We start from the raw sequence: 24,620 nt of genomic DNA, 5'->3' as shown, positions 1-24,620 counted from the left end.
TGTAATTCGGATATCAGTTTTGCAAAACAGAAAATGCCTGAAAGGCTTCTAATGCTTTGGTTCTGAGAGAGAAAAAACGCATCTGCAGAGAAATCAGAAATGAAAATAATTTGTGAATCTTTAACTCTAATTTTTACTTTCAGCTTCCACTTGCTGTTTATCTTGCTGTCTGACTTCACACAACTTCTTGCTCAAAAATATAATTACAGTGTTATGCACATTTGTGGATTTCCAGATTTAAGAACTAGCTTTAGATTGGCTCAATGGTTGCCTCAGAGCACCAGGGACCCAGGTTCAATTCCACCCTCAGGCGACTGTCTGTGTGCATGGGTTTCCTCCAGGTGCTATAGTTTCCTCCCACAGTCCAAAGATGTGCAGGCTAGGTGGATTGGCCTTGCTAAATTGCCCTTAGTGTTCAGGGATGTGTAGATTAGGTGGGTTGTAAGGGGATGGGTCTGGGTGGGATGCTCTGAGTGTTGGTGGAGACTTGTTGGGCTGAAGGGCCTGTTTCCACACTGTAGGGATTCTATGGTCTACTGTGACTTCAACCTGGTGTATGAATACAACTTGGAACTTTGACAGAGCTTGGAGTATATGATCTACCCTACTCCTGCGTGTCATCTGGATATGACTGGCTCCCAGAGCATTGGGGTTTCAAAAGAGTATAGGAACATTTTTATGATTGATCAATACCATCGAAATGGTAGCATCTAAATTTCTAATGCTGAGACTGTGCTTGACCGACATGGCTTGGATCCCACTGAATTTTATTGAGCCTCCCTTGCCTGCTTATGAAAATAACCTCCTTGCAATTGACAACTATCTCTGTCTACCACTTCCTTGGTTGTGGCCTCATTGAAGGACTCCTTCCATGTCAGCTCATTGTCTTTACTTGACCAATTTTTGTTGTCTTTTGGCCTCCTACAAAACTATCTGTAAGGTCTCTATCTAAATTCCCACCACACCCACAGAACTGGAAGGCGGGATAGAGCAGCAATGAGGTGAATGATGTGGAGTAGTGTTGAGACAGGGAAGTGTTCCTACTCCTTCCAGTTTGGCTGAAATGTTAATGAAATTTAAAGAAAAGCTCTTGATGGCAATTCCTGCTGAAGGCATTGAAGAAGCTGACTTCCAATCTGGCAAAGGGAGCCTGACTCGGGATTTAGATTCCTTATTAACATATGTTTAAGGATTCCAGTACCACTTTTAGATATATCAGGGATGGTTCACAATGTTCTGTTGCACTTGTTTTATGCCTATAACATGAGGTCAAATGCAATTCCAGTGATTTACATCACTTCTTAGAGGATTTGGAGCAAGAATAATGAAATGTAAAACTGTGGAAATAGCTGCTGTCCCCCAATTTAGTTTTATCCATTTATGGGATGTACATGTCACTAGGTTGGCCACTATTCATTGTCCAGAAATCTGTTAGGAGTCAACCATGTTGCTGTGTGTCTGGAGTCACATGCAGGCCTGACCAGATGAGCATGGCAGAGTTCCATCCCTAAAGGACATTAATGAAATAGATGGGTTTTTCCTGACAATTGGTAATGGTTTCATGGTCATCGTTAGATTCCTAATTCCAGATGATTATTGATTTCAAATTCCGCTGTCTGCCTGGCAAATTCAAACTCAGGTTCCCAGAACATAGAAACATAGAAAATAAGTGCAGGAGTAGGCCGTTCGGCCCTTCAAGCCAGCATAACCATTGACTACGACCATGGTTGATCATGCAATTTCATTATCCCATTCCCTTTTCTCCCCATACCCCTTGTTCCCTTTAGCAGCAAGGACCATGTCAATCTTGCTCTGACGTTATCTAATGAACTGGCCCCAACAGCTTCCTGTGGGAGAGAATTCCATAGGTTCATAAATCCCTGCGTGAAGTAATTCTTCCATGTCTCACTCCTGAATGGCTTACCCCTTATTCTTAGATTGTGACCTATAGTTCTAGACTTCCCCAACATCAGGAACATTCTTCCTGCATCGAGCCTGTCCTGTCCCATGAGGATTTTATATGTTTCAGAACCAATATTGTGAACCAGCGCAGATATATCTAAAAGCAGTGTTGGTATCTTTAAACATATGTTAATAAGGGATCTAAACCCTTAGATCTTTATCTTTAAACATATGTTAATAAGGGATCTAAACCTCTGGCAGATTGGAAGTCAGCTTCTTCTTCAAAATTCCAGTGATTCCAAGTCTAGTCGATCCAGTCTTTTCCCAATTGCAGTGCTGACATTCTGGAAATCTATCTAGTGAACCTTCGCTGGATTCTCTTAATAGCAAGAATGTTGTTTCTCAGACTAGGAAACCAAAGCTGCACACAATACTCAAGGTGTGGCCTCACCAAGGCCCTAAATAACTGCAACAAGACATCCTTACTCCAATATTAAATCCTAGGTCTGTCAGTTTATAGCCTAATGTAGTCTGGTGATAACACTACTACCTCTTATTTCCAGCTTCAAAACAACCATGAGTTAAAAAGCAAGCAACCTTAGACTATTGCTTTGCATTCGCGAATAAAGGTCCAGTTTAGAGAAAACAATTTAATTTTCTTAACATTTGAACTTTAAAAAATAATTTTTGCACATATTTATGTTAATACATTCACTGACATTTAATTGCATTATTTGCTTCATCACATGCTTCATTTGATTATGCATTCAGTGAATAAATACTCAGATAAACTTAATCTTTCCAAATGCTATTTATTTTAATGAGAAAACAATTCCAGTACATCTTAGCATCCAAGTTACAAATTATTTTGATTCTGCTGAGTGTGAGATGAAGTACTGCTATTGTGTTTTGAAGGTGTGTATCATAATAGGTTGAGAGAAACATGAAAGTGTTAGTTGGAAAAGTACGTTTTGTGAAGTGATTGCATTTAAGTGCATGACTGTTTGATGCAAACGTATACACCATTAATGATGAGATTTTCTAATGTCCTTCTTTTTAACATTTTTTAATTGGATTCTCAGGGAAATATATTTACATATATATTATGTGAACCCATTGTACATTAATCTAAATACATTATGAGGTTATTTTATGCACATTCATTCTCAAATTGAGCAGAAATTGCCTAGTCCTCGGGTGGTGATCAAAGACATTCATTCTCAAATTGAGCAGGAATTTCCTGGTCCTAGGGTGGTGATTTAAGATATTCATTCGCAAATTGAGCAGGAATTTCCTGTTCCTAGGGTGTGATTTAAGATATCCATTCACAAATTGAGCAGGAATTTCCTGGTCCTAGGGTGGTGATCTAAGAGGTAATGATAACAAAGTGGTTAGAAGCCATATCAGGATGTCAGTGTGTTAATGATATAGTCCACAGCTGGGAAGGTTTTCCAGCAGTGGAGCTGGATGCAGAGCAGTTGCATACTGTACGGAGATAGGCTGCCAATTTAAATATTTAAGGACTCCTGTTATGTGGAAAGGATGGCAATTTCAGACGAGTTGTTCATTGGGGAGTACAGCAGTGGAGATTCTATGTTGTGTAGAGGGGGACACAGGTAGCAAAAGTCAATGATTTATTACTTGTCACCGCTGATTTTTGATCCTTTACTTCCTCTCACTTAGGCCGCCTCCAACATTTCCAAACTACCTGAGCAAAAACCAGCTTTAGTTGGGCCAGCAACATTGCTGGGTGATTGACTCTGGTAAAATTGATCAGCTGGCAAGTGCAGGCTTGGGACTACGATTTCATCCAGACAACAATGCTCAAAGCCCATTATAAAATCCTTTCCTTTAAGTTTACGAAAACATACATTTAAATGTACATTGATTAAAACTCTGTACATTTTGATGTCACAATGATAATACAATGTTTATCGGGATAACAATGTTTGCTTTGGGATCAATGTGGTCAGAAGATCTTGATTTCAATAAATTAATTTGGGCCAGGCCAAGGGCACGAGGCCATGATTTGTGTTTTGCATCAGAGCAGTCATGCTGCTTGGGTTTGTTGTCCTTCACAAGAAATTTCCAATGTTTCTTGCAGTGAACACATACATTTTGGATTTGATGTTGTGGTGACTGCAGAATGGGATCATAAATGCGAGGAAAAAGTAATCAGACTGGGCATTGTACAAAAACAGTGGGTTGAACAGCTGGTGAGTATAGTAGCTTTGTTTCCCTCCCTTCAAAATTGGGCTGTTGTTTTCAGGAGCCCCAAGATTTTAAAAAAAGTTATATAAAACATTTCAATTAACTTCCCTAAGTTTAAGTGATGTCAGCCAAGGAGAAATAATTGGTAAATTTTTTTTGAAATATTAAGTTTTATTACCGAATAGAGGAATGACCTCCGGAATGCTCATTCTGAGACATATGGGAAGAACAGGATGCTTCGATGGCCTGAATAGCCATATGTGCAAGAACAGGTAGACAGAGTGGTAAAGAAGGTGTTTGGAATGCTTGCCTCATTGCTCTTGGGACATTATGTTGAGGTTGTACAGGACATAGGTGAGGCCATTTTTGGAGTATTGTGTACAGTTCTGGCCGCCCTGCTATAGGAAAGATATTATTAAATTGTAGAGGGTGCAGAAAAGATTTGTAAGTATGTTACCAGGATTGCAGGGTTGGAGTTATAAGGAGAGAGTTAGTGAGCTGGGACTTTTGTCACTGGAGCGTAAGAGGTTGAGGGGTGACCTTATAGATGTTTATAACTTCTTGGGGCACATGGTTAAGGTGAATAGCAAAGGTCTTTTCCCTCAGGTAGTGGAGTTCAAAACTAGGAGGAATAAACTTAAGGTGAGACGAGAAGGATTTAAAAGGGACCTGAGGGAAAATTTTTTTTGCACAGATCCGTGGTTCATATATGGAATGAACTGTTAGAAGAAGCCATTGATGTAGGCACAGTTGCAACATTTAAAAGATATTTGGATAGGCACATAAACAGGAATGGCTCAGAGGGATATGGGCCAGGTGCCGACAAGTTCGACTATGTTAGTTTGGATAATTTAGTCGGCATGGACAAGTTGCACCAAATGGCCTGTTTCCATGCTGTATGACTCTATGCTGTTGGCCCTAAGTGACAGCAGCTGCAGTGGTTTGAGTTATGGATTTTGCTTGAGCAGGAACCGGCATCATCTGGAGGATTTGTTAAGGTTCAGATCTTCACAGATGGCTGATCTATAGATCTAATCATCTTGCAACTTAAGGGTATGGTAAGTCCATGACACTATAGGTAATGAAACTGTCCAGGAGATCATGAATGAAACTGGAAGAGCAACAGCGGTAGGTTATTTTCAGGAACATAGATTCACTTCTGTGATTCAGAATGATTTGTGCCCTCTTGGTGCCAAGCTCAAGGATATCATGGAGTGAGCTGTGGAACATCCTGATAGAGAAGAGTGCATATCCTGCAATCATTGCACATTGATACCAACAGTACTGCTGAGGCAATGGATCTGGTCCTGTAGTTAGAACTCTGGGAATTGAGTAGAGACAGATGACAGAAGGATCCCCAAGACCAGCAGAGTGGAGCATCTAAAGGAGCAACTAAAAGGACAGTTCCAAGACAGGCAATCAGCTCAGTCCTGTCTGTGGTTCTAGTAGGGATCAATTGTGTTCTGATAGATTTAAGTGTGGCATCTCTAAGGTAGGCAATGGCCTAGTGGTATTGTTGCTAAACTATTTATCCAGAGACCCAGGTAATGTTCTGGGGACCTGGGTTCAAATCCCACCACTGCAGATGGTGGTATCTGAATTCAAACATAATATGGAATTAAGAGTATAACAATGACATGAATCCATTGCTGATTGCCAGGAAAAATCCCTCTGGTTCGCTAATGTCCTTTAGAGAAGGAAATCTACCACCCTCAGTTAGTCTGCCCAACATGTGACTCCAGATGCACAGCAATGCGGTTGACTCCTAACAGCCCATTGGGCAAGTAGGGATGGGTAATAATTTTTGGTCCAATCAGTGATATCCACATCCCATGCATGAATAAAATAAACACTAAAACAGGTAGTTGATTAGTTAATGAATTTAATACTCATTCACCTTTAAAGACTTGGGTCCATTGAGAAGTGTTAAGGTTTGTTAGGTAGAGAATGTTTACTAATAGTAATAGACCTATACAGATTGGCTGGTGTGTACTTCCTATACATCTTAATGAGAGAATTGCAATTGCGAATGTCGAATATTTATTGAAATTACTTTCAATTTCAAAATAAGACACTGGAACACATCAGCAAGGAGGAAGGTAGACACTTTGTTCCAGGGTATTGTCGCACCTGTTAGGATAGGATTTTCTTATTTGGTCAATGGTCATGGACAGGAAGGTGAGGGTGTGAGTGAGTAAGAGGTGAGGATCAAGAAGGTAGATGTGGAGGCTCCCTAGCAATATCTAATAGATTCAACGTTCTTGCAGTCTGCTTGGACAAAAGTAGGGACTGCAGTGTGAACAAGCAAACTGACTGTGGAACAATGGTGCAGGAAGCCAATCAAGTGGGGAGTTAAGAGGAATGCAGCAGCAGTCAGAGATAAGTGGAATAGACACAGTTCTCCGCAACTGAGATTGTGAATCCAGAAGACTGTGTTGCATGTCCAGTACCAGGGTTTAGAACATCTGCTCAAGGGGAACTTGCAGTAGGAATGGGAGGATCCAGTTATTGTGGTCCACATGAGTACAAATGACTTACGTAGGATTATGAAAGAAATCCTGTATGGAAAGTATGAGCAGCATGGGGCTAAATTAGAAATATAGAATCTTATAAGATAATAATTGCTAGATCTGAACCACGTGCGAATTGGCATTGAGTAAGATCAAAGAAATGAATGATTGGCCCCAAGATTGGTGTGGCAGAAATTAATTTCAATTCATGTGATGCTGGTGCCAGTACTGGGGAGACAGGAGTTGTACCATTGGGATCGAAATCATTTGAACCTTGCTGGGACCAGTGTTCTTGTGAATGACTTGATAAGGCATTGAAAATAGCTTTAAACAAAAATAATTGGGACACGGGATCAAGGGATCACATGAGTGAAGATGTTGTAAATTGAAAGCGATCAACAAAGTAATAATTGGCAATAATGACATGAGTGTTGCACGAATGCACACAGCATTCATAACAAACTGGATGAGTTGTTAGTACATATAAAAATAGATGTTTATGACCTGAGGGCCAAGAGAGAGACATGATTGCAAGGTGTCTATGGGTGGCATTTAAATATTGTGGAACATTTGACATTTCTAAAGGACAGAAAGCTAGGAAAGGGTAGTGGAATTTTGACATTTCTCGCGAGGAAATTAGATTTTAAAAAATTGGATCCCTACAGGGCTTTGCTGAGACTACATCAGGAGTATCATTTACAATTTTGGTCTTCTTATGTGAAAAAAGATATGATTGTATTAGAGATAATGGGAACTGCAGATGCTGGAGAATTCCAAGATGATAAAATGTGAGGCTGGATGAACACAGCAGGCCAAGCAGCAAGCCCTTCTCTAAAGGACATTAGCAAACCAGACCTCTCTGATGAGGGGTCTAGGCCCGAAGCGTCGGCTTTTGTGCTTCTGGGATGCTGCTTGGCCTGCTGTGTTCATCCAGCCTCACATTTTATCATGATTGTATTAGAAGCAGTTTAGGGAAGAAGTTTTCCTTAGCTCATTCTTGGAATGAAGAGTTTGTCTAAGATTGGGCCTTATTACTAAAATTTAGAGGAATAAGATATGATCTTCTTGAAACATATAATGTTCTAAGGGGACTTGATAAGGCGCTTGCTGAGAGGATGCTTTATAGAATTATAGAGTGATTATAATAGAAAGAATTTTAAGTATCGAATGTAGACAGGGATCATAATCATGTAAAGGACAGCGAGTGGTAAGATTTCCTAGAGTCTCTTCAGGAGAATCATCTATATGAGACATTGCTGGACCTGATTCTTGGAAAAGAGGTGAGCAAAGTGGCTCAAGAATCAATGGGGGAACACTTAGGGATAGTGGTCAGTGGATCACAGATTTAAAATTATTGTGGAAAATGACAAGGAGTAATTGTGAATCAGAATAATTAACTGGGGTAAAAGCCAACTTCAATGGTGTCAGAATTGATCTGACCCAGATAAACTGAAATCAAAGGTTGGTAGGCAGTTTGTACTGCTGCTGTATAATTTAAGATCTTATTTTGTGATCAAGCATGTACTTAAATGTTAAAACTTGGCCAGGAATAAAAGCAAATTATAACGGTAATTTCTACCTCAATTACTGAATAAACTTCATTCAAAGAGGGATTCCAGCAACACCTTTGTTCAGATGATGCTACTGCAGTATTTCATAAAGTATTTTCATTTTCTACCATATTCTGAAAATCTGTAAGCTTCTGTTCTTTGCTATCCCATACTGTAGAGATTATTTTATCCTATTCCCTTTTCCTATACTTTGATGTTCGACACTAAATTCTAAACCATGAGGAATTCTTTTCTTTTGGTTGGCATATTGCCATTGGTAGCAGGACAGAAACCAATTATTCTTATTTGCTTATGTGGAATCTGTAATATCTGAGGTCTTATTGCCCATTAGTAGCATCCCTAACAATGGGCCACAAGCATTGAAGTGAATTCTGCACTAAATTCCAAGTTGCAATTGGCCAAACAGATTGGTCAACAATATGTAAATCTTTCCAATACACTCGATTGTGGGCAATCAGAGAGGGAGAGTCACCTATTCAGCCATCCTGCAGAAATTAATAGCAAACCACAACCCACAAGTGTTGATCATTCAAATGAATGCTCCTCACCCTTTGAAATTAGGCAGGAGAAAAGATAGCCAGGCAGGATCTATAATTTTAAAAGATGACAGCTCAGTCAATAGATGAAATACTGCTCAGGACATCTTGACACACAACTTCAGTTCAGGACAGGTTTGAGTCAGTTTATGTCCTTCATTAAATACTGTGAACTATTGTAGTTATGGCTACAATGGTTCATAATAATCCCCATGAACATATTAATATAGTTGATTGTGATATCGTTATGACAAGCTGGCTTTAGGAAGGAATCGGTCTTCTGCATTTTGTTTTTTCTTTATCCCCACTATCTAGGATTCATAAAAGGGAATCTGGACAAGCTCATCTTTCCTGTCAGTTGAAGCACTTGATCTTAATTTTGTGCCCCTCTATCCATTGCTTAGAATGGGCACTCACTGTTTAAGAAATAGTATGTGTAAACACAGATGTCAGCATACTGCAAAGTCAAGTTTATATCATAACAATATACATTAGCCACCACCACTGTAACATGGAACAGTTTTTGTATGAAAAATGTCAAGATAAAGCTAACCGTTCCAAAGCAATGTCATAACAAGGGTTTTAGGTATGTCATAATATAATGTTTGCCTGGGATGCATAATATACAGGCAAACTGGGAACTCAGTGTATTGTACTGCAGCTTAACAGACTTCATATTCGAGTTCTTCATACGTTGCCTTCCTGAAATGGAGGCTAGGCATTCCAAAAAGGAAGAACACATTGGACAGTCAGTTATAGAGCAATGTTCTTTGAGCAGAAGCAAGTAGCTACCTTGTTCTTTTTGTAAAGAAAAGGTAAGTGAGATGTGAAAGTATTCACTGTAAGGTCTGAAAAACATTAAAAATGAATGTGGTCTCAAGTCTACAATCCTACTCTCCTCCAATAACATTTAACCCTCTTGTCGGTTGAAAATCTGTTTACCTTTCTTTGAAAAGTATTCAATGATCCCAAGAGTCAAGTCTCAATGATAACCAACATTTTAAAAATGTTATTACGCATCTCTTCTTTATAATATATTCCTATCCATCCTTAGCAATATATGCTATTCCCCAGTTGAAAGAAACAGACAGGAAATCTCCAAACAAAAATTTTTCTCAATTAATCTTTTAAACTAGTGGCTCTTAGAAAAAGTGAGGACAACCAAGGTAACTCATTACCATTTTTATGCCTGGCCCCTCAATGTATTTTCCTATGTCACAGCTAAAACCAGAAATTTGTCCAGAAACTGTCGCCTCAGGTGACATGCAGCAGACCGCTAAAGTATTTGTGCCGTTGCAGTTTCCCCCTACTCCCTTAAATCATTTTCAGTCCTTTGAAGCTCACTAAGGTATCCAGGGAATTATAAATTCAGTTACGAGCCGGATTTACCTCACAAGATTTTAATTATTCTAAACTGTAGCAATATAGTGAGGAATGTGCTGTGTTGAATAAGCAAGTTGCTTGCCAGCAAATGCATTCAATTAATCAGCAATACTCACTGCATTGTAGCCTACATGAAAATGTTGGCTTTTGTATTTAACCAATTACTCTATAAAGAACTACAGTTGAAACATTATTGAATATCAACATAAACTTACCATCTCATTTAATTATTTTTGTGGGTTGTTGCAATTGTGGCATGAATTGAATGCTGTATGCACTTCACCAAGCACAACACTGATCACATTTCATTATTTTCTCATAATTCTGTTTGTTTAAGGATTTTTCTTTTAACTTAAATCACACCTTAGGCCCTTTTGTCTCCCAGCTGCTCCTAATATTTTTCCTCGGTTGAAAGAATAGGCAGGTGATTCAGTCCCATGTCTCTGACAATGCTGCTCTTGAATGGCCTGCAAAAAAAGAGAGATTTTAGCCTAGGGGGTGATTTCCTTTCCTTCCACATGGAGAAGCACCTGGCCTTCAATCTGCATCTACTGTTCTACTGTTCTCCTTGACAGTAGGGTTGAGATCAGAGACTGAAGAATGCGTACAGAGTGTACACTGAACATGCAGGAGTTTCATTATCACTACCCCGAAATAAATCAAATCCATTAACTTTAAAACCATTGTTTCTCCTTTACATATAATGAATAATAAGGTTGCAGGGGATAGCCAGTATTTAAACAGATGGGGAGAATTGCTCTTCGCATTTAATTGTCATCTTTTAGGATGATTAGTAGTCAGTGAGATTTGTAATGACACCACTGGTGCAAAAATGATTCTCCCTGCTTGCCCTATGTGAAAAATAATTTAACAAATCCAGATCAGGGATCATCTAGGCCAAATGCTCACCCTCTATTAAACCGGCATCTGATAGTTTCAGGAGATTTCTTCAGCTTTCTCAGAGCTTTCTCAGAATCAGGGACATGACATGGATAGGGTGAACAGTCCTTTTCCCTAGGGTGAGGGAATCCAAAACTAGCGGGCATAGGTGTAAGGTAAGAGGGGAAGGATTTAAGAAGGACCTGAGGGATAACTTTTGCACACAGAGCGTGGTGCATGTATTGAACAAGCTGCCAGAGGAAGTGGTTGAGGTGGGTATTGTTACAACATTTAAAAAGGCATTTAGATGCAAATATGAATAGGAAGGATTTAGAAAGATATGGGCCGAATGCTGGCAGTGGGACTAGGACAGATTGGGATGCCTGATTAGCGTGGACGAGCTGGACTGAAGGGTTCATTTCCATTCTGTATGACTGTATGACTCTATTTCTGAATTTTCTCATTTCTAAATCAGTTAATTATCCTAGGTTGATATTGACCACTGAAAACATATTTATACACTTTCCAACTTCCAGGTTTTCACCCTAATTCATGCCAAACTTGTTGACAGTTACCTTGCATGCATACTCATGCAATTTGAATATGTTCGTTAATGTGTTTGGGCAGAACATTTTGGGCAGCATAGCACAAGGAACAACAATCCTTCTAAACTGCCCCTGAAATGGAGATGGTAATTTGGTAAATTTTATCTTTTTCTGAGTAATTTCTCCAAGTGACTGTAGCAAATGACAGGCAATTACTGTCCAATTCGAAAACATTATGTCCTGCTGTTAAATTTCAGAACCAGATCAAAACTATTCAGTCTTATTTTGCTCAGAACACTATTTTGGTACATGGGGACAGATATCAAAACTAACAAAAGATATGATCCTACAATAACGCAATCTATCTGATGAAAAAAAGTCTCAACTTGCCCCATAATCAGTGGCAAGACAATTCAAAGCCTATACACCCACCTTCCTCATCCTCTATTATTCCCATCCTTCCTCATCCTTAAAACCTGGTTCATTTCCTCTTCACTTTTTTCTGTCATCTTATCCCTTGGTTTTCCCATTGTCTTCCCTCCCTGACCGTAGCACTGCATTTTCTCTTCTCTGTTCTCTCCCCACGACCCAACCGTGCTCATCTCTTTTCCAATTATCTCCCATTTAGGTTTCATTTCATTTCTTTTAATCCCTGTTTCAAAAGATGTTCCTTCTTGAAACAAGCAGTGAGACAGAAAATGCCCAGAACGGATAAAAGCACAGGGGGATGAGAAAGTATAGATCTGCTTTGCAAATTAACTAGGCTGGAATTACGATGATGCTACTTCCTTATTAGCTAAAATCCTCTAGGCCCAGGAATGTGGCACAGTTTATCAGTCAGTAAATGTACACAAGTGTAAAGAAGAAAGGAATCAACAGGTGACTAGTGAGCTGTTTCACAGAAATTTGTGACTACATTTTGTTTCCTTGTGGACATCATTTATAATGTGCATCCAATAAAGAGAGGTTTTCTGATTCAACGAAAGGAAATAAAACATTAAATTGTTCATTGTCTGTGACAAAAGAATTACTGATATTAATTGTTGAACTTTTCATAAGCATAATTGTCATGAACTGTCTGCAGCTGCTCTAATTGCCCCCCTTTGGTTCTAAAATTATTTTCCAGCCTGAGCTTTCAGAGTGTTCACATTCAGCTTTTCATTGAATCCAATTTCATATCTTCAATTTTTTCTGCAGATCTCCTTACTTTTAAGATTGTAATTACAATTAATTGTGTATTTTTTAGCTTAATTGGCTAAAAGAAACATCAGTTGTGTTTGGCTAATGATTGGGTGTGACTGATGAAATGATAAATTCAAAAAAATCTTGTTTTTTCATGATTCGGTGAGAAGAACTGATTTAACTTTATATTTGCAACCTGTCGTGTTATTACTTTCTTCCTTTCAGATAAGTTCGGAAGAAATCAGTGCAGCACAGGTCAATTGGCCCCTTGAGACTGCTGTTACTTTTCATAAGAGCATGGTTGATCTAATTGTGACATTAGTTCTGTTTTCCTGCTTTCCCCCTCTTCTAATTCTTCATGGATTTATTATTCTTTTCCAAAATTAATAATCTTTGTTTTAAGATTCAAATGGAAAATCAATTTAAGCAAGTTTAATGGAGATTGTGTTTACTAAGATAAGACTCAATTTAGTATTATTATTCAGTATTATTTTCCTTTCCTAATGAATCCCTGATTCATCAGTATTGTGCAGGAGAATCAGGAATTGCTGAAAAACTCAGCAGGTCTGGCAGCATCTGTGGAGAGAACGAAGAGTTAACGTTTCAGGTCCAGTGACCCTTCTTTAGAGGAATAATCAGTGGGCCCGAAACAGTAACTCTGTTTACTCTTCGCAAATACTGCCAGGCTTGCTGAGTTTTTCCAGCAATTTCTGATTTCCAGCATCTGGAGTTCTTTGCTTTTTTTTGTACAGGAAAATGATTTAAATTCTTTTTGGGGGATTGAGCATCACTGGTATGGGCAGTTTATGTTTCTCATCCCTAACTGTCCTCAAGCTAAGTATGGTATAAATGGAGGCAAATAACAGAAAGCTACAGTTCAGTGAGTTTAGGAGTACGTGTGCATAAATCACAGAAAACTCCCACACAAATTCAGCAGGTAACAGGGAAGGCAAATGATATATTGGCCTTTATTGCAAAAGGGATGGAGTATAAAATTAAGCCTAGACAAAGCAACAGTGAGTGCACACCAGCAATACTTTGAACAGTTTGATCCACTTATCTAAGGAAAGATGTACTGACATTGGAAGTAGTTCAGAGAAGATTGATCTTGGGTATGGAGTGACTGTCTTATCAGGAGAGGTTTAAGTAGTTTTGGCCTGTACTTATTAGAGTTTAGGAGAATGAGTGATGACCTTATTGAAACATAGCGAGTTTTGAGAAGATTTGTAGCTCAGGTTGAGGTTCTGGATGTGAGTTTGCTCGCTGAGCTGGAAGGTTAATTTTCAGACGTTTTGTCACCATTCTAGGTAACATCATCAGTAAGCCTCCGACGAAGCGCTGGTGTTATGTCCTGCTTTCTATTTATCTGTTTAGGTTTCCTTGGGTTGGTGATGTCATTTCCTGCATTGGTGATGTCATTTCCTGTTCTTTTTCTCAGGGGATGGTAGATTGGCTCCAAATCAATGTGTTTGTTGATGGCTATTGAAACATGTAAGATTCTTAGCAGACCTGCCAGGATAAATATGGAATGGTCATTGCCCTTTATCGGATAATCTAGGATCAGAAGATATCATCTTTGAATAAAAAGCTATCCATTTCAAACAGAGATGTGGAGGAATTTCATCTCTCAGAAGGTAACAAATCTGTCCAATTCTTTTACCACAGGAAGTTCTAGTGGCTGGGTTTTTAAATATATTCAGAGATTAAAAATCTGTGAGCACATCAATGGTTTTGGGGTAAAAGCAGGAAATTGAAGTTGTGCATTATCAGATCAGCTATAATTTTATGAAGTGACAAAGGAAACTCCATGGTCCAAATATATTACTTCTGTTCCACACCTCATGGTCTTATTGTCAAGAAGGTAACAGTGAGCTTCCTTCTTGAGTTGCAGCAGTCCTTCTGGTGTAGCTACATCCAGATTGCTGTTGGGAAGGAAGATGGAAGGCACTTCCTGAATTTTGACCTGGCAATAATGAAGGAACAGCTGGATGTTGTGTGGCTTAAAGAGAAGCCGACAGGTGATAGTACTCCCATGTGTCTGCTGCTTTTGTCCCACTGAATGGTAGAGGTCATGGGTTTTGAAGGTGCTGTTGAAGGAAGTGCAGCAAATTGCTTCAGTGCATCTTGTATATGGCCCACACTGCTGCTGCCCAGCTCAAGTGGCAGAGAGAATGCACATGTCAAGGTGGTGTCTGGGCTGTTGATCAAGCAAGCTGGTTTACACTAGATAGTGTGTTAAGCTTCTTGAGTATCGCTGGATCCAGGTTCATCCAGTCAAGTGGGGAGCATTTACTCATACTCCTGACTTGAGATGGTGAACAGGTTTTGCAGAATCAGGAGGGAGGCAGAGTTGAAGTGCAATGCATAGAAATGTTCATTTAGTTCCAGTCTTATAACAGTTAGAAGAGCCAACTTTAACCCTGATGCCCAGTTGGAAACTGAACAGGTGGGCAGTCAGAATGGCTACAGCAACCTTCCTGCAACTGATACTGCTGCCTTCCACAATTTGCAACCTTAATCTGCTTTATTGTGAAGATATTGGGCCTTATGATTGAGGGATGCTTTGTCCATCTACAAACATGCATAATGGGCTCAGATGATGCCATTGGATCGTATTTCAAGGTTTTCACAGTAAAGTTGTCATCATTACCCTACCTGGAAGCAAGAGGAACCAGGGCTGATAACGAGCAGAAATATCAATTTTCTTTTCAAGTAGGCCTGGGGTGGTTCTTCGGTCCCTAGCAAGAAAACTTGGGCCCCGTGTGCATCTTGCAGCCACTTACCAGTGTACTTGATTCTATTCATTCGGACATCTTGCTGTGGGGCCCTGCCAACTGAAATCCCATCCCTGCTTTCCAAGTGGATTTGGTTGGTGCCTTACATGTTTGACAGGCCATGAAGGTAAGGTCTTGTTGACCATGAAGGTCTCATTATCTAGATTTGCAGTCTTTCTCAATCTGTACCATCCCCAATTCACCCTGCCTCATGTGTGACTCTGCAGTTGTGCTGCTGGGATAAAGGTGCTGGATTTAGTCATTCTTGATTCACGGCTCAATGACATTGCAGACTGACAATGTGCTGTAAAGTTATGCATGTTAAAATGCAACTGTCCGAGCTTAACAAGTAGTGCCTACGCTTTTTAATAAGCTAAACGTTCCCTTAGAAGTTGGAAATGGTGTGTTGTGGGCAGTTATAGTTGCATGTGCTTGATGTGGGGCTCATTGGAGCCAGATCTAGTTCTCAGTAAGAATTAGAACAAAGAATAATACAGCACAGTAACAGGATCTTTGGCCCGCCAAGCCTACACTGACACATTTTGCCCTCCCATGTTAAAAATATCTTCACTCACAGGATCCATATCTCTGTATTCCCTTCCTATTCATGTATTGATCCAGGTGCTTCTTCAATGCTGCTATTATGACTGCTTCCACCTCCTCTGGCAATTCCTTCCAGGTTGCCACCCTCTATGTGAAAATCTTGCCTTGCACATCTCCTTTAAACTGTTCCTTTCACACCTTGAACCTGTGTCTCCTCGTAATTGACCCCTCTACCCTGGGTAAAAGCCTCGTACTTTCCACTCTATCACTGCCATTCACAATCTTATAAACATCTATCATGACCCCTCAACCTCCAGTGAAAACAATCCCAGTCTATCCAATAGTTAAAATCTCCCGTACCAGGCAACATCCTGATAAACCATTTCTGTACCCTCTCCAGTTAGTCACTGTTGGCTTGCTGGTGATCTTCCTATCAGCGCCATTGTTCTGTAAGAGTCTTGACAGAACCCATATTTGGAAATGCCATTCTCTCCTGGGAATTTCCTCTTTGATGCTTTAGAACTTGATCCAGAGATCCGCAATAATATCTGGTTGGGCCAAGACCATGTATGATCTTCTTCATTATAGGAAGACAAAACGTAATGGGAGTAGACTTGGAAAGTGAGTTAGAGTCAAAATCATATCATCCACGAACTTCTCAAATGGCAGAGAATTCTCAAGAGGCTGAATGGTCCACTTAGAGTTGTAGAATCATAGAGATGTAAAGCACGGAAATCCTCTATAAATCTAGTCCCATTTACCAGCATTTGGCCCATATTCAGGTTCCCATCCAGATGCCTTTTAAATGTTATAATTTTACCAGTCTCCCCTGCTCCCTCTGGCAGATCATTCCAGACACATAACACCCTCCGTGCGAAAAAGTTGCCCCAGGTCCCTTTTAATTCTTTCTTCTCTCACGTTAAAGCTAGCTTTTGATTCCGCCACTCTGGGGAAAAGACCTTGTCTATTTACCCTATCCATGACCCTCATGATTTTATAAATCTGCGTAAAGCCACCCCTCAGCCTCCAAAGCTCCAGGGAAAATAGCCCCAACCTATTCAGTGTCTCCCTATAGTTCAAACACTTCAGCCCTGGCAATATCCTTGTAAATCTTTTCCAAACACTTTCAAGTTTCACAGCATCATTCCTAAAGCAGGGAGACCAGAATTACATGCAGTATTCCAGAAGGGGGCTAACCAATGTCCTGTACAGCCTCAACATGGTCTCCCAACTCCTATACTCAGCGCACGGACTAATAAAGGCAAGGTTAACAAGTGCCTTCCTCACTATCCTATCTACCTGCGACTCCACTTTCAAGAAATTATGAACCTATATTCCAAGTTCTCTTTGTCCAGCAACGCATCCCAGGACTTTGCCACTATGTATATGAGTCCTGCCCTGATTTGCCTGGCCAAAATGCAGCATCTCACATTTATCTAAATTGAACTTCATCTGCCACTCCTCAGCCAACTGGCCCATTTGAACAAGATCCTGTTATACTCTGATGTACCCTCCAAGTTAGTGTCATCTGCAAACTCACTAACCATAACCTCCTATGTTCACATCAAATTGTTTATGTAAATGAGGAAAGCAGTGGACCTATTATGAATCCTTGTGGCACATCACTGAACACAGGCCTCCAGTCTGAAAAGCAACCCTCCACCACTGTCCGCTATCTTCAATCCAGTTCAGTATTCAAATGGCTAGCTCTCCCTATATTCCCTGTGATCTAACCTTGTTAATCAGTCTAACATGAGGAATCTTGTTGAACGCCTTACTGAAGTCCATATAGATCACATACACCACTCTGCCATCTTCAATCCTCTTCATTACTTTAAAAAAACTCAACCAAGTTAGTGATACACGGTTTCCCACACACAAAGCCATATCGATTAACCCTAATCAGTCCTTGCCTTTCCAAATATATGTAAACCCCATTCCTTAGAATTCCCTCCAATAACTTGCCCACCACCAATGTCAGGCTTTTCTGATGAAGAGTCGAGACCCGAAATGTCAGCTTTTGTGCTCCGAAGATGCTGTTTGGCCTGCTGTGTTCATCCAGCCTCACACTTTGTTATCACTGGTCTATAATTTCCTGGCTTTTCCTTACCACCTTTCTTAAACAGTTGCACCACGTTAGCCAAGTTCCAGTCTTCCGCCCCTTCACTTGTGGCTATCTATGAAACAAATATGTCAGCAATGGGCCCAGCAATCACTTCCCTAGCTTCCCACAGAGTTTTAGGGTATACCTGATCAGGTCCCGGGCATTTATCCACCTTTACGCGTTTTAAGCTCCCCTGTAATACTGTCTATTTCCCCATGTTCTCCAGCTTCCATATCCTTCACCACAGTAAACACTGATGCAAGATACTTGTTTAGTAATTCCCCCATCTCCTGCAGTTTCGCATGTAGGTGACCTTGCTGATCTTTACACGGCCTTATTCTCTAACTAGTTACCCTTTTTTCTTTAATGTACTAATAAAATCCCTTTGGATTCTCCTTAACTCTGTTTGCCACAACTAGCTCAAATACCCTTTTAGCCCTCCTGATACACCTCTTAAGTATACTCCTACTGCCTTTATACTCTTCTAAGAATTCGCTCAAGCCCTGCTGTCTGTACTTTACATATGCTCCCTGCTCTTTCTTGACCAAAACCACAATTTCTCTCGTAATCCAGCATTCCCGACATCTACTAGCCTTACCTTTCACCCTAACAGAGACGTACTGTCTCTGGCCTCTCATTATCTCATTTTTGAAGGCTTCCCATTTTCTAGCTGTCCATTTACCTGCAAACATCCGACCCCCAAACAACTTTTGGAAGTTCTTGCCTAATACTGCCAAATTGACCTTCCTCCAATTTAGAACTTAATTTTAGATCTGGCCTATCCTTTTCCATCTCTGTTTTAAACCTAATAGAATTATGGTCACTGGCCTCAAAGTGCTCCCCCACTGACTCCTCAGTCACCTGCCCTGCCTTATTTTCCAAGAGTAGGCCAGGTTTTGCACCTTCTAATAGGTACGTTCACATACTGAATCAGAAAATTTTCTTGTACACACTCAACAATTGCTCTTCACCCAAGACTTCAACACAATGTGTTAAATACTGGTGTTCCTAATTCATACATTAGTATGCATTTGAGTGGTGAGGACTTAAAGATTTATTTTCTAGGAAAGTTGCTTGAGAGAGTCATCACATATGAACTCAGAATTGACCACGAGAGCGCTAACTTCTCCAAATCTGTTCAACCAGGGTTCAGAAAAGGATGAAGCAGCAGCCATAAATGACCACAACAGTCATAGCACATCTTCTGAGTTTTTAATAAAAGAGAATGGAAATGTTCCCAAATGTGGAAATGGTTTACTTCAGTAGACTGTGATATATCATCTGCCAGTCAAGTGTCACAGCTCAGCTAATTTGAAGGATATCAAATTTCATGGTAGAATTGTTGTCAAAATGGGCATAACGATACCCACCACTTTTTTTCAAAAAGGAAGGAGTTTCACAGGACATGTTGCTCAGCCCATTTATTTACAATATTTCTCTCAGTTATTTCTCTAATAAACGGAAGATTGGGGCTTGCTTACAAATTGTTAATTTATCACTGAGCTGGGAAATGGCATCAAAAAATCTCGAGATGCCTGGGTGACTTGCAAAATGCCAATGATGAATTCTACTGAAACTCTGAAGTTTCAGGTGATTGACAAGCTGGAGTGAGACACAGAATACGAACATGGAGCTGCTTGCAAACAAACCAAACAAGTCAACCAGACAGTAGAATTTTCTGCTCAGAACATTTCAAGGCAATATGGCTTGGACACAGCATATCATTAGTAGACTGGGGTAACTGCATGGTAGCACATACAAGCCACAGAAGTTACCTGTGGGTGTAGAAAGCTTACATGCACCCACTCCTGGAATATGGCTGTCCAGCTATGGGTATAACAAGTCAAATTTTAAGATTAAAACAATCAGAAATTTACAATAAAGGCATCATTTTTCATTTGTCAAGCTCACGTAACATCTGTGCACTCCAAAGTTTTCTGACATTTCCAGCAAAGGTGTTTGCATGAGAAAAGACAACTTGTTACTGTAATTGCAGAAAGAGGCGAAATGACAGAACACACCCTAATATATTGCAGTACTGCATTGACTCTGTGGCCCATCAATAGGTGGCAGACCTTAGCAACATTTAATCACAGGGAAGGCTTGGCATAGGAGTAAACTGGCACTGAACTTCACATACCAGTCAAAAAATGAATTACGAATTTCAGAGTATCTGACTTTAGGAGATGAGAAATGTAATAAAATCAAACTCATTCTTAGGATGCTCACTAGGTTACCAGTTATTCCACCAGAGCAGTAGATATTTTCTCTCAGGAGTAGGAGATCACAGCAAATTTAAAACAGAATTTGGAAAGCATACATGAAGGCAAAAGTGAATGGTCTCTACAAATTGGACAGGCAAGGAAGCAATGCAGAGGGAATGTAATAAAGAGATTATCACACAGATGGCAAATCTGAAAAAAAAAGTATCAGTGGGAGCATGTCAAAGTGACAACTAAGGAACATAATGAATGCATGGACATTGCAATAGCTGAAATCTGCTGTATATTGAGGTTGCCATAAATGTAGCTAACCACAGATAACAATCAGATAAAAGTGTTCTTGAATATATTTGTATATTTAAAATCTGCATTATTATAGCACTCTCCTGGCAGTGCAAAACAACAAAAAGCAGTAAAATTCTAAAGAACTTACATGGCAGGTTGAGATTGAAAAAAATTACAGACTTATGATAGTTATTTACACAAATAGCTCACAATTACACAGTGCTCAGTCAGCTTTCAAGAATTATTTCTGCAGATAATGTGCTTCACATCTTGGTGAGCTGTGAATTAAAATGTAAAACGACACAACTGTTTCAAATATTCATTCAATGGGTACTTTCGTTTTTCAGAGAAGCAACAACAATCTGCATTTATTTAATGCCTTTAACCTGGCAAATATCTCAAGGCACTTCACAGGAGACGCATAGATCAAAAAGTGACACCATGCCACATGATGATGTTTGTACAGGTTACCAAAAGTTTGCTCAAAGTAAATAAAGAATCCCTTAAAGCAGGAGAGAGGGTTAGAGAGTTTGAGAGCCTTAGGGAGTGAATTCCAGAAACGAAAGACCAGGCAATTGAAAGCACATTTGCATAGGAGGATGCTTGAGTGACCAGAACTGATGCACAGACAGATGAAGTAACATATTTCAAGTTAAACCCCCTCCAGCTATAGCGTTACAAGTTTAAACTGAATAAAATTTCATTTAGGATTGATGAGAGAAAACATTTTCAGGTAAAGAATAGTCCCAATTTGGAAATGATTTTTCAGTGGATGAATACAAAAAGATTCATATATAATTGTAAACATTGCTAAAAGGAGAGATGAAGTTGAAGATTTTCATCTTGCACTTATAAGGATGAGGATGCAAGAAACAGACTTCAAGGTATAGAAAATAGGATCAGGAGTAGGCCATTCAGCTGAAACAGGGATACAGCATGAGAAGAGGGCGCTGATTTCTCAGCAACTCAAATCCAGACATGATGACACAATGGGCCATTGCATTTCACTTCAGTTTAAAACATATCATAGTTTTTTTTAACTTTTGGTGATATCTCCTCAAAACAGCCTTTTGAGCTGTTCTGTCGTGGACTGCCTCAGTCGTCCCGGATTCAGCACGCCTTCGACTCCGAAACCGCATTTCTATAGCTATTCTCTCGTGCAACGCCAACTTTTCAGCAGCACCCAGATACACTGAACCAGATATGAACCTGTGCTTTCCCTGAGCTGTAACCTTATCAGTTGTATGAAGCAAATATTACATATGAACTTTTCAACATTCATTCTCTCAGCCAAATTGAAGTTTAAATGCTTACAGACTTCTTCCAAAACCCACACAGCTTCTACCAACACAGAGCCAGTGACCTTCTTATTTTCTGAACTCCCCAAAGTCCTGTTACACAGAGTTAGTCAACCACTCTTGATTTCTTCCCTGCAGGACTGCTAAATCAGTACTTCAACTAAGTCTGTCAACTAGCCTTTTCCCTGGAATTGCTACTCAGTGACTCCTGAATTGTACCCCATGACCTGTTTAAACCCTCGCATAAACCTCTCCCCTACTCAGGGTTACATTCAAGAGCCACCTAACTACTCTTGGAACCCAGAGTTATACAAATTTTGCATTCCCACAGAATGCTGAAAATGGGTTCCATGACAAATATCTGGATAACTCAAATGTGTATTTTTAACTTGGTATTCTGTGATTTTTTTTTTCCTTGATATAGGCATCAAATTCTACTATTTCATTAGTTTTTAGTTAGACCTCCTGGGGTCATCATAATTGATCAAGTTAACATCTTTTTAATACGGAAAATTTTCTGTCATGTTTTACTGGTGTTTGAAGATCATAATTTATATTACCATTTATTTTCTCAAATCTATGCTCCTAACATGACACACATCTTTTCTGTATAGATAGGTTCTACTAATTTTGCATGCATCCCTTTTGCAAATATGCCACATCCCATGGGAACTAGAACAACCTTGCAAAGCCACTTTTAGATTTCGTTGTCACAGGATTAGCTATGAAATGCAGGGTAATTCATAAAATGAAATGCTTTCACATTCAGATCTTCTTGCAGGCCATGCAACAATTTGGCTTGCTATGCTTAGGCTTCTGACAATTGCTTATGTACTGTGGTGAAGCAAGGGTTACTGCTGTGCAGTCCATGGTTAAGCATATATTATATAAAATTATACTGAATCTACAATACAGTAACTGATCATTTGGCTCCACTGGTGTTCATATTCCACATAAGTCTCCTCCCACTCTAATTACCACTTCCCATCCTCATCCTATGTTCTTTTGATTCACTTCTTCCTCATGAATTCACCAAGATTCCCTTTAAATACATCAATGTTATTATCTTCAACCTTTTTACGTAGCAGAGAGTTCTACATTCTAATCACTCGATGCGCAGAGAAATTACACATTCTACATTCACTAAAGAGTACCACAGTTTCTTTACTCTGTCATATCAAAAGGCTTTATAATTTTAAGGATCTTAATTGTTTTCTTTTCCAAATGTTCTTATTTCCCCTCCATTTCATTCCTTGCCTTGCTGATGTATGTGGCCTCCTTATTCTTCATGTGTACTATCATGGAAGTGCATGATTAAGCACAGAAACCAGGTCTCACACCATTCAGTACGGGTCCTGTAAAAGGACCTAGAAGGGTTCCAGAGGTCTCAGGATATTTTCTTTTATGTTTCATAGTTCACGGTTTTCCATGGTTCTAGGGCAGTGAGAAGTTGGTTATTGGAGACAGCTGACAAGGCATCTAGGAGTTCTGGAATAATAACCTAGTGACCAAAAGAAACTAAGAAACCAGTCATAACAGTAACAAGGAGGAAAGCAGAAATCTCCTGACAGACAGGGCAAAGACTGCTGAAAGGCAATTACCAGCAGAGGCAATGAGTAAGAGGCTCCAGGCACAGTGAATGAGTGCAGTATGCAGGCCCCTTGCAAACAGGGATGCGGGAGGTCCTGGGAACGCTGAGAAAGAGCTCGAGGTTAATTAGTGAGTCAAAGTACCATCTGGAAGACTAAATTGAACCAACCGGAAGTGAGCAAGAGCTCAGAAACTCCAAGTTGGAGCAACATTGAAGAGATTTAAATAGCAGAGTGAGATCCCTCTGAAGGAATATCTTATTGTTGCTGACTCAATAATTACTGACTTTTTTTGGGTAACTATTGATTGCTAATTCATATATTTCCCCACTGATTTTGGTTATTAGAATATAAAAAATTATAAGCTATTTTACATTCTTAACTTGATATATTATATTTGATTGTTCAAACCATGGAATCTTGTGGGGCTGGGATAGTAGGAACTGCAGAAGCTGGAGAATCTGAGATAATAAGGTGTAGAGCTGAATGAACACAGCAGGCCAAGCAGCATCAGAGGAGCAGGAAGGCTGATGTTTTGGGCCTAGACACTTTTTCAGAAATGAGGGAGGGGAAGGGGGTTCTGAAATAAATAGGGAGAGAGGGGGAGACGGATAGAAGATAGATAGAAGAGAAGAAAGGTGGAGGGGAGAGACAGATCGAAAAGGCAGGGATGGAGCCAGTAAAGGTGAGTGTAGGTGGGGAGGTAGGGAGGGGATAGGTCAGTCCAGGGGGGACAGACAGGTCAAGGGGGCAGGATGAAGCTAGTGGGTAGGAGGTGTGGGTGGGGCTTGAGGTGGGATGAGGGGATAGGTGGGAGGGAGGACAGGTTAGGGAGGCAGGGACGAGCTGGGCTGGTTTTGCCGCATCCCAAACCTAACCTCCTAACCTAACCTCATCCCTCCTTGACTTGTCCATCCTCCCTGGACTGACGTATCCCCTCCCTACCTCCCCACCTACACTCACCTTTACTGGCTCCCTCTCCGCCTCTTCGACCTGTCTGTCTCCTCTCCACCTATCTTCTCCTCTATCCAACTTCTATCTGCCTCGCCCTCTCTCCCTATTTATTTCAGAATCCCATTCCCCTCC

The 24,620-nt window shown here is 40.1% G+C and overlaps 1 protein-coding gene across 2 annotated transcripts in view; it reads right to left on the bottom strand.

Annotated features, from left to right (window-relative positions):
• Window positions 1–3,098: 3,098 nt before the first annotated feature.
• Window positions 3,099–24,620, bottom strand: part of elovl8b (ELOVL fatty acid elongase 8b) — a 245,132-nt gene continuing 223,610 nt past the window's right edge. The window contains exons 10-11 of one of the 2 annotated variants that reach the window (XR_009446064.1): window positions 10,477–10,580; window positions 3,099–3,268 (exon numbers count right to left, since the gene is read on the bottom strand). The gene's annotated coding sequence lies outside the window, so the exon portion shown is untranslated. The remainder of the gene's footprint in view (window positions 3,269–10,476; window positions 10,581–24,620) is intronic. The other variant, XR_009446065.1, reaches the window with a different exon arrangement.

This window comes from Stegostoma tigrinum, chromosome 8, assembly GCF_030684315.1.
Source record: "Stegostoma tigrinum isolate sSteTig4 chromosome 8, sSteTig4.hap1, whole genome shotgun sequence".
Classification (NCBI taxonomy): domain Eukaryota; kingdom Metazoa; phylum Chordata; class Chondrichthyes; order Orectolobiformes; family Stegostomatidae; genus Stegostoma; species Stegostoma tigrinum.
This window is presented reverse-complemented; position numbering and strand designations above follow the sequence as displayed.